The sequence below is a fragment of the Bos grunniens genome, chromosome 10, assembly GCF_055505025.1.
Source record: "Bos grunniens cultivar Pamir isolate PY7600 chromosome 10, Bosgru_T2T1.0, whole genome shotgun sequence".
In the NCBI taxonomy this organism is placed as follows: Eukaryota; Metazoa; Chordata; class Mammalia; order Artiodactyla; family Bovidae; genus Bos; species Bos grunniens.
Window position 1 is genome coordinate 23629118 of NC_141174.1, and position 13327 is coordinate 23642444.

Here is a 13327-nt window from a genome sequence, read left to right on the forward strand (position 1 = left end):
CCTACAAACATGTTCATTTTTCCACTAAAAACAGAGAGAGAGAGAAAGGGGAAAAAAATCTTCCTTTCATCCTAGTGCTCCTATCTATTCCCATTCCTCTCTATTCTCAAGTCCTGAAAGAGTAGTTTACAATAGTTAAGTCCATTCTTGATAATGTATTTATTCTATAACTAGTGGATTCTTCTACCTATATTATTTTACTAAAACTATCTTTTCAAAGGCCATCCATGAACTCAAAACCACTAAACCAAGTGGTATTAATCATGATACTACTGACTGAACTCTCATTAAAATGTTTTCATCTCTTGGTTTCCAAGTGACACACTGATCTGGAGAACGAACACGAGAGCCAGCCTGGACACCAACAAAATGCCTACCACCCTTCCCTCACTCATAAGATACAGGAAAAGAAACATCGGACTCACACCGATTCCTTCCTTCCTATGTGTGGGGGAAATACGCACACAGAATCTGACCTATCAGGTGAGCTCGGGAGTGCTGTGTAACCTTGGCACTGGCAATGTAAGCCTCTGATTCCTTGTACCCTTTCGTTGATTATCAGTCATAACAGCTCCTGTGATATTGAAATAAAAAGAACAATGGAATTAAGTTGAGTTAGAGGGTTACTGTAACCAATTTCCCAGAAATTTGGGGGTTTTTCTTTGGTAGAAAGGCCACTCACTGGACAGTGAAAAGTCTTTGAGGGAGTATAGCAGGGACCACACAGATAGTAGAATCTTCAGTGACCGCCATAAAACAGGGTCACACAGCCTAAAAGAGGGGCCTTTGAAGAACACAGCGTCCTTATCTCTTCATCCCCTCTTTGACCATTCTTGCCAACTTCTTCCCTTTTTTCTATTCGAATCCCCAAAGGTACGTATTTCTTAAGGCTTCTTCATCTTTAAACTTCTCTTGTCTTCCTGTTTTTCTTCCTTACCATTCTTATGTGCCCCTACCCATTCATTTCAAGCATTTAACGAATCTTCTTTTTTCCTCCTCAACCACTGCCTTAACGAATTTTAATTTCCCAAACCAGCTCCTCTGCCTAACATTCCTCTTTCTGTTGACGGCAGCACCACTGCCCTAACTGAGGCAGATGCAAATCTTCCTTGAATTCTCTTTTCTTTTACTTACCCCACATAATCACAGTTCAGTTCTGCTGATTCTCACTAAATATTTCTCCTTTTTTACCTTCTCCACTGCCACAGCTTCTGTCAGGCCCTGATTATTTTTCACATGGGCCTCTCCAGGCCTCTTGATTTTAAATCTTAGTTCTAAAGTTTCTCCCTACTCCAGTGTATCCTTCCAGTTAAGTATTCTGCTGCTAAGTCACTCCAGTCATGTCCGACTCTGTGCAACCCCATAGACGGCAGCCCACCAGGCTCCCCTGTCCCTGGGATTCTCCAGGCAAGAATACCGGAGTGGGTTGCCATTTCCTTCTCCAATGCATGAAAGCGAAAAGTGAAAGAGAAGTCGCTCAGTCATGTCCAACTCTTAACGACCCCATGGACTGCCGCCTACCAGGCTCCTCCGTCCATGGGATTTTCCAGGCAAGAGAACTGGAGTGGGGTGCCATTGCCTTCTCCGACTTAAGTATTCTAAAGCACAGCTATTAGCTCCTATCTTGTCACCGATGAAGAGCTTTCATGGACTCCCCACTGCCTAGAGAATCAAGACCAAAATCCTTCAGTTCACTTTTTAAAACCTTCCATGCCTGACCTCAAGCTTTACTTTCCATTTTGCCTCCCACCACTCTCTTCCATAAAACCTGCACTTCACCCTCTCTCAGCTCTGCCCTGTTCCCTAAACATGCCCCCCATTTTCATCCCTGCTCCAGTTTGCTCATGCTTCTTTCTTTGCCAAAAGCCTAACTCCTACCCCAATTCCATCTTAAACTGTCCAAATTCTACACAAGAACAACCCCAGGGGACTTCCTTGGCAGCCCAGTGGTTAGGACTGAGTGCTTCCACTGCAAGGGGCTAGGGTTTGATCTCTGGTCAGGGAACTAAGATCCCACAAGCCACGTGGTACAGCCGGTGGGGGTGCGGGGGGGAAGGAGCAAAACAACATCCAGTTCACTTGTCCTCCCTCATGAAGCATTCATCTTGACAAAAGGATGGGATCTGTCTTGTCAGTAGAGTCCTCTCAGATGTTTGTTCTGCTCTGTGCTGTAGATATTTGTATATGGATGTTCTCTACCTTACTGGATAATAAATTCTCTGAGACAGAAACAATATCATAACATCTTGTTTTTTTCTGAAGTGCTCAGCATAGCAGCCTACAGTAGATGGATCTAGAATATGCATTGAATTAATGAAGTCTCACAAAACAGCTGATGTAGTAGCAGACACTCATTTTAAGATGCCAAAGAATGTCTGATTCCTTTGTGTTGAAAAAACAATTTTTGCTTTTAGAATCCTCAGAGAACTCTGAAGCTGCACTCTGCCAACAGTCTCATTACACGCACCGTTCCTGATGATATTAGACACCCCAATATCTTCAACTATTTCTATTTTTTTTTTTTAAAGATCCTTTCCTTCTTCTCCTGCTCCTTCTCTACCTCATCATTTTTTCAGAGGCCATCTTTACTTTACCTCATGAAATTTAATACAGGTTATGATGTCACTTTTTCTTTTTCCTTGAAGACAGCAGCTAAACCCATCTGTCCTTCCTCAAAAAAAAAAAAAAAAAAATGTTTTTGGACAGGGCAAAATTTCAAGATGTCATTTAGGAAGGAGTTTAGAATACATCCTATTACAGTGATATGTCACTATTTTTTATGAGCACTCTGCTCATTTACAGTCAGAATACAGGACCAGGTTCACTATTACTTCTCCCCATATATTAATATCTGATCATCATTAATATATTATAGAAATATTTCATTCATTTTTCCATGCACAGATTTTACATGCTTAAAATCTTAACCTGGCATGTATTTTGACAATGATAATTTAAAATGATACTTTCAAGAGTCTGGACACCTTTTTTTAACTACCAGCTATTTTCTCTGTAAGTGAAGCAAAGAGAACTTTCTACCTTTGGTGGGCAATATTCAGTTGCCTGTTGAGAGGAGTGTTGAATCTTTTGTGGTGATACTGATATTACAGTAGCAACAAAAATTAAAGTAGCAACAATAACTAAAGTAATTCTGGAATTAAAACAGTAGAAAGAGTACCTAATACTTTATTCATTGCAGTTTTCATTTATCCCAATGAGGAAAATTTTTTAATATCTATATATTAGTTGCATCATTCTAATAGCATTTGGAAATATCTATTGCTTTTATCAACATTTGTAAATCACATGGGGTTATCTGCTCAAAAGAACATGAGGTGCAGAAATGTTTCCATATGCTAGAAATAATTCCATCATTTTAATAAGACAAGGGGAAAATGTGGTTTATTTTGCAAATAAATACTAAGTTATAGAAAGTGTTCTCAGGAGAATGAGGTACCTTCAAGGTTAACTATAAGCAACTCTCCAGCCACCTGACATTACCTCCCAAGACAACATGGTGGCATCAAGTCAACTGTGATTTAAGTAAGGCTTTTAATAACATTACTATGGTTAAAGTAAAATTTATTTTTTTTTAATGTATTTATTTCTTTATTTTTGGCTGCACTGGGTCTTCATTGGTACATGAGCTTTTCTCTAGTTGTGGCGAGCAGGGGTTACTCTTCATCACAGTGCACAGTTTTCTCATTATGGTGGCTTCTCTTGTTGCAGAGCACAGAATCCAGGCAAGCGGGCTTCAGGAGTTGCTACCCTCGGGCTCGAGAGTGGGCTTCGGTAGTTGCGGCACGTAGGCTCAGTAGTTGCGGCTACCAGGCTTAATTGCTCCAAGGCATGTGGAATCTTCCTGGACCAGGGGTCGAACCTGTGCCCCCTTGCATTGGCAGGTGGATTCCTATCCACTGCCCCACCAAGGAAGACCCTAATTTAAAACTTTAAATTCAGATAATCTTGAACTCTCATCTACTGATAATGAGGCCCACTCTTTTGTGACTCCTGTGATTATATGGCAATGGCACCCCACTCCAGTACTCTTGCCTGGAAACTCCCATGGATGGAGAAGCCTGGTAGGCTGCAGTCCATGGGGTTGCTAAGAGTCGGAGACGACTGAGCGACTTCACTTTCACTTTTCACTTTCATGGATTGGAGAAGGAAATGGCAACCCACTCCAGTGTTCTTGCCTGGAGAATCCCAGGGACGGAGGAGCCTGGTGGGCTGCCGTCTGTGGGGTCGCACAGAGTCGGACACGACAAAGTGACTCAGCAGCAGTGATTATATGATCAAGAGAAAACAGGTTCTAACTTTTGAATTTCAAAATTACTCATCATTCTTACTCCACCGTCTAAACCTTTTAATCTAAGAGGACAATAATTTTTTGGGGGGTGGGAGGAATGAACGCTACATTTAAGACTGAAGTTAGTTAACAAATAATTTTTCAATTTCTATTCTTCTAAAAATGTTCATAAAAATTTCACTTAATAATAGCACATGACCACAGAAGAAAGAAAAAGACCAGAAGCCCTCTGACAACAAGTAGATATTGTTAATACAAACCTCACCCAACTCCAGACCAGATGAGTAATAATACATTTCAATGGATACCAAACCATAGGTGACCAACTACATATACTGTAAGCAAATCTCCTACCAAAACAAAGATACTGTAACACTGTATGTTGAGTATCATTTATCTCCAGACCCTGATTCCTGTTACTAGAGATATGTACTATTTCTACTCTGTCTCAGAAGGCATCCAGAGTTGTTTATTACTAGAAATAGGGAGAAAACAATTCAATGACCAAAGAAGTGAAATGTCCCCTAACTTGAGCTCAATCTTGAGTAATTCAAGAACCAACCAAGCCTCATAAAAGTCCATTTTTCAAAGGGGTCATATCTACAATGTTCTTATAAACTATAACAAAGTACCCTGGGCCTGCATATAGCTGGGTTCTTTTATGCAATAGGGATACTAATTTTTATGTCCAATTTAGTATTTAATCTAAATACATTTCCAAAAGAAAGATGAGTTAACAGATGTTAACTATTTTACCTAATTTTGTCACAGTAGCCATACTTATGATTGGTATTCATTTCTGAAAAATATCATGTTTCCTATAATCATAAATATTTGTTTGGCTGTCTAAAGTTCTCTAATATGGGAGAGTAAACGGTGTTTCTTAAATATCTTATTAAAGATATTGTTCTTTAGGCAGTACATTTTTCCATTATGATATATACACACCAGTACACTAGGTAACTTAAGTGTTGTTAAACATTAGTGATTGCCGGACACACACATAAATGAAGATAAAGTTCTTTTTCCTTTGTTAAGACCAAATATTTGCCTTTCTACAAAAAGTCTTAAGTCTGAATGTTCTTAAGTTGAATTGAGTCTTGTTTCACAGGTAATTTGCTTCAAGCAAAACATTCCAAAAAAGATCCATATTTTAATCAATAATTCAAAAAGTCACAATACTAATGTAACTCTTTCATAGGAATTCTGAATATGGAAACAGCAAATATTTTTGGAAGCTGAAGGAAAAACAAAGAAAACATAAATAAATAAAAACAAGTAATGGAACACGGATCATGGGCCAGACACTGAAAGGAGAGTTAAGGGTACAGGCAGAGGGCCTTCCCTGGTGGTCCAGTGGTTAGGACTTCACAATTCCACTGCAGGGGGCCCACATTAGACCCCTTGGTTGGGAAAATAAGATCCCAAGCCACATGGCACAGCCAAAACCAAAAAGAATACAGGCAAATAAAACACAGTCCTTGCCCTCATGAGTTTATAATTGATCTAACGCCATTATTTTTCTTACATCCAAAGAGCTCAGGAAACTCAAACAGGGGCTCTGTATCAACCTAGAGGGGTGGGATGAGGAGGGAGCTGGGAGTGAGGTTCAAAAGGGAGAGGATATATGTATACCTATTGCTGATTCATGTTGAGGTTTGACAGAAAATAGCAAAATTCTGTAAAGCAATTATCCTTCAGTAAAAAAATAATTTTTTTAAAAAAAGCTATCCATATTGCCATTAACCCATGAATAAAAGATATGCATGCCTTACAGGAAACTCTCTCAACTCCTGGGATAATCTGCTTCCCTAAACAAGAGGCCAGCTAACGTAGCCTTCCCATTTCTTTACATTTTGGGGTGATTTTATGCTATGTACTCAGTCATAGAGATATATAATATACATATTACTATTAATGATAACGATAATGATGAAGACAGCAATAGCTAATACTTGTACAAGTATTCATTAAACCTCAGATACTACACTAAACACCGTATTTATTATTCAGTCTACCCTTCACCATAATCTTCACCATATCCTATTTGATAGGTACTATTATTATGTGTGACAGTGTTAGAATTAAAAGATCACTGTTTGATCAAAAATTATTAGATAAAAATAAAAGACAAATATATCAAATTAAGAAATCTAATTCTACTTTTTGATTCATCTATCTAGAACCACAGTTCAGTTCAGTTCAGTTGCTCAGTCGCGTCCAACTCTTTGCGACCCCATGAATTGCAGCACACCAGGTCTCCCTGTCCATCACCAACTCCCGGAGTTTACCCAAACTCATTTCCATCGAGTCAGTGATGCCATCCAGCCATCTCATCCTCTGTCGTCCCCTTCTCCTCCTGCCCCCAATCCCTCTCAGCATCAGGGTCTTTTCCAATGAGTCAACTCTTCGCATGAGGTGGCCCAAGTATTGGAGTTTCAGCTTCAACACCAGTCCTTCCAGTGAAGACCCAGGTCTGATCTCCTTTAGGATGGACTGGTTGGATCTCCTTGCAGTCCAAGGAACTCTCAAGAGTCTTCTCCAACACCACAGTTTAAACGTATCAATTCTTTGGTGCTCAGCTTTCTTCACAGTCCAGCTCTCAAATCCATACATGACCAATGGTCTAGTCAAGGCTGACTAGACAGACCTTTGTTGGCAAAGTAATGTCTCTGCTTTTTAATATGAATCACAAGTAACAGCTTAATTGGGAAACCCTAACTGTAAGTTATAACTACCTTCTCTTTAGCAAAATATATGCAAAGGTTAAGATAAGAGAGGTGATAGGGAAGAAAGAAGAACTATACATATCTCCTATACATATCTCCTATCCTCTTAAACCTGTGTCCCAAAAAAGTCAATTTGTATTATCAAAGAACTTACACCAAAGACTTTGAACTAAAGGAATATCTTTAACCTTGATGAAATTTAAAGATTTAGGAATTAATTTCTTCAGTTATTTATTCCACTGCGATCTAACAACTTTTTTCATTTGCTACTACCTTTCTATTTCATTAAAAAAAAAAAAAATGTCCATGCATGCATACTCAGTTGTGTCTGACTCTGCAACCCCATAGACTGCAGCCCGCCAGGCTCCTCTGTCTATGGGATTTTCCAGGCAAGAATACTGGAATGGGTTGCCATTTCCTACTCCAGGGGACTTCTCAACCCAAGGATTGAAACCCAGTCTCTTGGGTCTCCTGCACTGGCAGGCAGATTCTTTACCACTGTGCTACCTGGGAATCATTTGACTAAAAGATTATATTGAAAAGAAGCATTTTCCAATTCCCCAAAAGGTATCCCCCAGTTGAAGTCAGGATACCCCACTGAGAGCGGAGAGTACTAAAACTCCACTTTCAAATCCCAAATTTACTCAGAGTCTCAAAACTGCAATCCCTACAAGGAACAAAACAGCCCCTTCTTCTCTAAGATGCTGTTTGGGAAGATACCTCTCTTTTCATGATCCTGAACTGGAGTGAATCTAGCAAACTTCTTTGACTAAAGTCCTAATTACAGTAATTCTTAACTTTTTTAATAGTCATAGAAGTCTTTTAAGTATTTTGTGAATGCTATGGAGTTTCTTCCTAGAGTAACATTCCTGAGTACTTACACATAAAATTTCATACAATTTCAGGAGTTCTAAAGACTTACTGAAGCCCAGTTATGGACCTTAGTTTAAAACTCTTGGTCTGTTTCCTCATCGATTACATACCTTTCTCTAGCATAGGAGCTTGGGATCATATGTGAAAATAATAGAGCAAAACTTTTTGAAAAAAAAAAAATCAGTTAAAAGAAAAACATTGAACGTCTCAAAGTGGAAGGGATACTTGGCAATTTGGGTATCACTAGACTGGTTGGGCTTCCCTGGTGGTTCAGTTGGTAAAGAATCTGCCTACAACGCAGGAGACCTTAGTTTAATCCCTGGGTTGGGAAGATCCCCTGGAGGAGGGCACAGCAACCCACTCCAGTATGCCTGCCTGGAGAATCCCCATGGACAGAGAAGCCTGGCGGGCTACAGTCCATGGGATCACAAAGAGTTGGACAGAACTGAGCGACTAAGCACAGACTGGTTGTACACCAAAACATTTCACCAAATGGCACAAGTGAAACCATCTAGAAGTTACCATAGTCTTACTGGGCACAAAGTCCATTATTCTCTCAGACTATCACTGACATTTTCTTGCCTTATATGTTTCAATACCATTTAACCAAAGGAAAATTTTGACATTCTAGTACACTTATATTTTCCTTACTCTACCTGTCCCATATCTGGAAATCAGTTTAGCTTATGGTGGGTTTTATTTGTTGATTTTACTTTTTTTCATTTTTTGATTTTATAATTTAACTGTCCAGAGTTGTAGAGAGAAGGGAGATTTTGCTCTTTCCTTGGCTAGAATCAGTATGCCTGAAGAAGTATTTCAGTATAACAATACGTTCGAGCTAGGCATGAGTCTTTCTCTCTGGTTAAGGGCTCCCTAATCTACCTAAAAATCACAGTGACTCTGAAATACATCTCTGCATATTCCCAATCTTGTAGACTTCAAAGAGTTGCTATCAAATAGCTAACTATCTGCAAGGTCCAGAAGCTCAGGGTTTGGTCACTATACTACGGCCAGTGCTTGGCAAGCCTGACACACAGCAGTTGCTCAAAAAATGCACCTACACTGCACTGATGAAACTTTTAAACCGGCTACTACTTCTACCACTAAGTATGTGAGCTCAGCAAGTTACAAAACATCTCTGAGACAGTTTATTTATCTAAAAAGAGAGAACAGCAATCCTGATAGAGTTATTGCTAAGATTAAGTAAGATCAAGTACACAAAGCATAACATGGTAGTAACAAAAGTACTATAATTATCCTTTAAAGGAGACCTACATTTTGAGGCCTGTTAGGATGACTGTAGCTGAATTTTTAAATATAACTACATTATAAATGAATGTGATTCAAATTAATTTTATGACATTTTTATAAAATAAATAATTAAAAAGGATCCAAAAAAAACTAGGAAAAGAAATATTAAATATAGAGAAAAAGAGCAGGGGAAATCTCATAAATCTCAGTGTTTCAAAAGAAAGCTATTTCCTTATATATTTGTGGCTTAAAACACAACTAACATTTTCCAAGTGACAAACCTGGCACAAACATAGCAACTGGGAAATTTATTTTTGCTAAAATTATTGTCCAGCACTGTCAAAAAAAAAAAAATCCTTACTTCTTAAAGGCATGTATCCTAAGATGAAACTGTCCTGGTGGTGAAACTTCTAAAAAGTCCATTAAAGTGTGCTTTAGTTTTCTTTTTCCTTCTGGTGCCAGTTCCTTTAAAAATTAAGCCTAAAGCGCCATCTACTGTGTCTGTCAGGATCACATCATTTTTTTGTTCATTTTATCAGAGTGCTAGAGAAAAGCAAAATGTAATAAATTAAGAATCTGTTACTTTAAAATTCTATTCCAAAAAAATTAGAGGGTGTGCTTTTTTCCCCATTACATATTTTTATACATATACTTAGTGGAACTGCCTACCCACACACACACACACACACACACACACTTTCATATCTGTACAATCATTTTTCCTGCTTTCTCTTCACTTTCTAATTAGTAGGCCTAAACTCACTATAAGCAGAGTATCACAGTAGGGACCAAATACTTACTCCTGTATATTAGAAGAACAAGTCATAATAGTAGCAAAGTCTGACTGAGAGTTTTTGTTGTTGTTCAGTCACTAAGTTGTGTCTGACTCTTTGCGACCCCATGGACTGCAGCACACCAGGATCCTCTGTCCTCCACCATCTCCCAGAGTTTGCTCAGATTCATGTCCATTGAGTTGGTGATGCTATCTAACCATCTCATTCTCTGCCGCCCCCTTCTTCTTTTGCCTTCAATCTTTCCCAGCATCAGGGTCACAAGCCCTTTCACCACAAGGCTGTGATCCATGAAACTGGACTGAAAGTTTACTGTGTGCCAAATAGTGTTTTAAGTGCTTTAGACTCAATATCTCAAGTAATTGTCACAATAATCCTTTGAGACAGCTGTCATTAGTATTATCTCCATTTTACAGATAAGGAAACTGAGGCACAAAGGAGTTATTCAAACTTTGCTCAAGGTAGCACAACTAAGTGTGATCAAACTATGTTTAAATCCAGACATTCTGGGTCTAGAACCCATCTCTTTACCATGATATCAAGCTATTACTATAGGTAGGTTCAAATCATGATTAATCAGCCTTCTGTCATCAGAACTCCATAGGACAAAGTCTACAACACTTTACCTTAATACATTATAACATCATTATCTCTCCCTATAGGCTTTTTTTGTATACATCTGTTTTTCCAGAGGTGTTATTTTAACGCAAAGAACTTTTTAAAATACCTGGGCCTTACTCTGGAGATTCTGATTCATTATGTCTGAGCTGAAATTTGAAAGCCTTGCCAGATTTGACACAGTCAGTCTGGGGCCCAGAATTTAGAACAATAGAGCTCTAAGACATAGTTTATGTTTGCGCTATCCATCTGTTATTAAATTAGAAGTTCTCGTTACTTTCCTCGTATTTTAGAGAGTTTACACACAGAGAACTATGATGGTGAAACTGTCATAAATTGGGATTTTGTGTTTTACTGACTTTCAAGATACAAAAATATAAGATTGATAAATGGAAATTCTTAATTCTGTTTTAATAATCTTAGAAGAGTAGGGAAGAAATGAAGTAAGCCTCCCTCACTGCTTTCTGTATACAAACTCTTTTCTGACCTTCCAGATAACTTATTCTCTGTACCTGTGATTTTTCAAAAGTTACTCCATGAATTCTCATTGAGGGGGAAAACAGAAGACAAAAATTAAATACCGCTCCCATCCTGCCCTCATTTAATCAAAATACATCCATAGACAAAGTCTGAAAACCACTGACTTACTCCACTGACACCGGTACAACTCACTGCTATCTGCTTCACATGATTTTACCACCCTGTCAGGGAAAAAAAATCTTGAAGTAAGGGTCTATGACTATTCTTGTGAAGTAAATGAACAGATAGATGGATGGATGGATGGATGGATGGATATAGACAGCTAGCCCAGAGCCTCTGTGACAGTGACTATCTTATTAATTAACCCACAGGGTCTTTTTTAATTATACAGATGGAAGTTTTAATGAGAAAATATCAATGTATTAAATGAATCTCCAGTTACTATTCAATCTCTTCATTCCTCCTTAAGAGTACAGTTGGGGGACACAGAGTTCTAAGAATTTTAAAAAGAGAAGGTCACTTATAAACATGGTGTATCTATAATATAATGAAACAAGTGTTTTAACAACACTATCATTACATATCTATTTGAGTGACATTTGGGAAATAAATCAATCAAGAACTTACTCTAAATAGCCTGGCTATTTGCAACAACATGGATGAACCTGGAGGACACTCTGCTAAGTGAAATAATTCAGAAAGAGAAAGACAAATACTGTATGATCTCACTCATATGTGAAATCTAAAAATGTCAAACTCACAGAAACAGAAAGCAAAATAGTAGTTGGTCAGGGCTGGATTGGGGGGAAATGGGGAGATGCTTGACAAAGGGACAGTAATAAGATGAATGAGTTCTGGGGATCTAATGTACAGTATGATGACTATACTTAGAGCTGCAGTATTATATACTTGAAATTTGCTAAGAAAGTAAATCTTAAGTGTTCTCAACAAACATAAAACAGTAGTAACTATGTGAGATGCTGGGTGTGTTGATTGTGGTAATCATTTCACACTATATACATATATCAAACCATTACCCTGTACAACTTGTGTGTGTAGTTTGCTCAGTCACTCAGTCGTGTCCAACTTTTTGTGGCCCCATGGACTATAGCCTACCAGCCTCCTCTGTCCATGGAATTTTCCAGGCAAGAATACTGGAGTGGGTTGCCATTTCCTTCTCTAGGGGATATTCCCGACCCAGGGATTGAACCCACATGTGCTGCATCTCCTGTAAATTGGCAGGCAAATTCTTTACCACCACTGAGCCACCTGGGAAGTCCTTTGACCACTGGTTACATCAAAAATCAAAAATAAACCTAAAAAATTAAGACCTGCCAACCCAGAAAATAGTGAAAAGGATATATACTAGGAACTATTTCCCCAAAAAGGAGCACGCATAAAATGAGTATACAATCTTCTATGAGCATTTGGAGAGAAAATAGCACTTATGTGGATATACTACTGCTGGCACTAGCAAAGAAACTTGGACACCGTATCTTTAAATCACTATGCTTTATAATTACAATTATTACCACAGTAGTTTTCATTTTCTATATATCAAAATATGCTTTGTTCTAAATCTTCCTTTCATGAGAGGAATCAAAGCCAAGTCCTTTATAGGGACCCCGCAGTCTTCCCCTTGGAGGACTTGGCAGGCTTTGTAGCTTCAACAAATTGACATTACTCCTGCTACTTCACATAAACCTTCACTTCAAGTTTGGTGTGTCTGCTACCACATTGCCCAATTCTTCCAGTCTTCCAAATACTATGAAGAAGCTTCCCAGAAATTCCTGTTTGGATCAGCAAAAACTATTTGGTGTCATCAGCAGATTTCACCATTTCCTTTTGGAGTCATTAAAACATTAAACAAGCACGATCTTGGTATCAACCCTCAGAGTTCCGACGATTAACCTCTCTCCAGCTGAAGTCAAGCCATTCTCAGTTATGTTGTGATTCCCATCGTAGGACCAGGACGTGTTTATTTGCTAAAAGCTTAAACTCTGGTGGATATTTTTTAACTGAAAGTTGCAAAATGCATTAGGAAAGTAAGGAGGAAAAAGTTCCCAAAGGAAAAGCCAAAGAAACGAGCAAAGAGAAACAGCTCCTACTTGAGTAGTCCTATTCAAGCACTCAACCACCCCATATTCCACTCTTTCTGAAACCTCAAGCAAAGGCTGACCTTTGCCCTCCAAGTATTTACTTCTTTTATAATCATATGATAAACCTTATTAAGTACATTTGAAAATTCTATATAAATTATAACTAGCAGATCCAAC

General features: G+C 38.4%; 1 protein-coding gene across 29 annotated transcripts in view; it reads right to left on the minus strand.

The window, feature by feature from the left end:
- The window catches only part of RAD51B (RAD51 paralog B), a 738822-nt gene that overhangs the window by 629527 nt on the left and 95968 nt on the right, over positions 1-13327 (minus strand). For 3 of the 29 annotated variants that reach the window (XR_015134118.1, XR_015134114.1, XR_015134119.1), the window contains exon 8: positions 428-574. The exons of 23 other annotated variants lie outside the window; for them this stretch is intronic. The gene's annotated coding sequence lies outside the window, so the exon portion shown is untranslated. Of the gene's footprint in view, positions 1-425; positions 575-13327 lie in introns of all 29 variants that reach the window. 3 more of the 29 variants (XR_015134120.1, XR_015134115.1, XR_015134117.1) reach the window with 2 other exon arrangements.